General features: G+C 63.4%; 1 protein-coding gene across 1 annotated transcript in view; it reads right to left on the bottom strand.

Moving 5' to 3' along the window:
- The window catches only part of CLDN2 (claudin 2), an 11,638-nt gene that overhangs the window by 9,906 nt on the left and 1,426 nt on the right, over nt 1-306 (bottom strand). The gene's annotated exons all lie outside the window — the stretch shown is intronic.

The following is a 306-nucleotide window of genomic DNA, read 5'->3' as shown; positions in this document are numbered from 1 at the left end:
CCTGCTGTGCCAGGGGCTGCCTGTGAGCTGGCAGCACAGAAGAGGGAGCAGAAGCCAGATTCGGGGTCCTTCACCAATGTCAGTGAGCAGCTGGAATCTCCAAACAGTCACAAGGCTCTCGGGATCCCTGGGGAGAGAGCGGGGTCAACTCCCCAGGCCTGCGAACGAGAGGGCTGAGCACTGGAGATGCCACCGTGTCGTCTCCTCTTACTGCGCTCCTTCGGGGCCGGCCCGGATGCTTTGGGGAGCCGGGAGAGGTGCAGCCCGGTTCCCACCTGCAGCCGCTACACCTATCCTGTCAGGTTG

Source organism: Eurypyga helias, unplaced genomic scaffold (genome assembly GCF_000690775.1).
Source record: "Eurypyga helias isolate BGI_N326 unplaced genomic scaffold, ASM69077v1 scaffold29664, whole genome shotgun sequence".
Lineage (NCBI taxonomy): Eukaryota > Metazoa > Chordata > Aves > Eurypygiformes > Eurypygidae > Eurypyga > Eurypyga helias.
The sequence above is the reverse complement of the archived record's forward strand: the minus strand, read 5'-3'. Positions and strand labels throughout refer to the sequence as shown.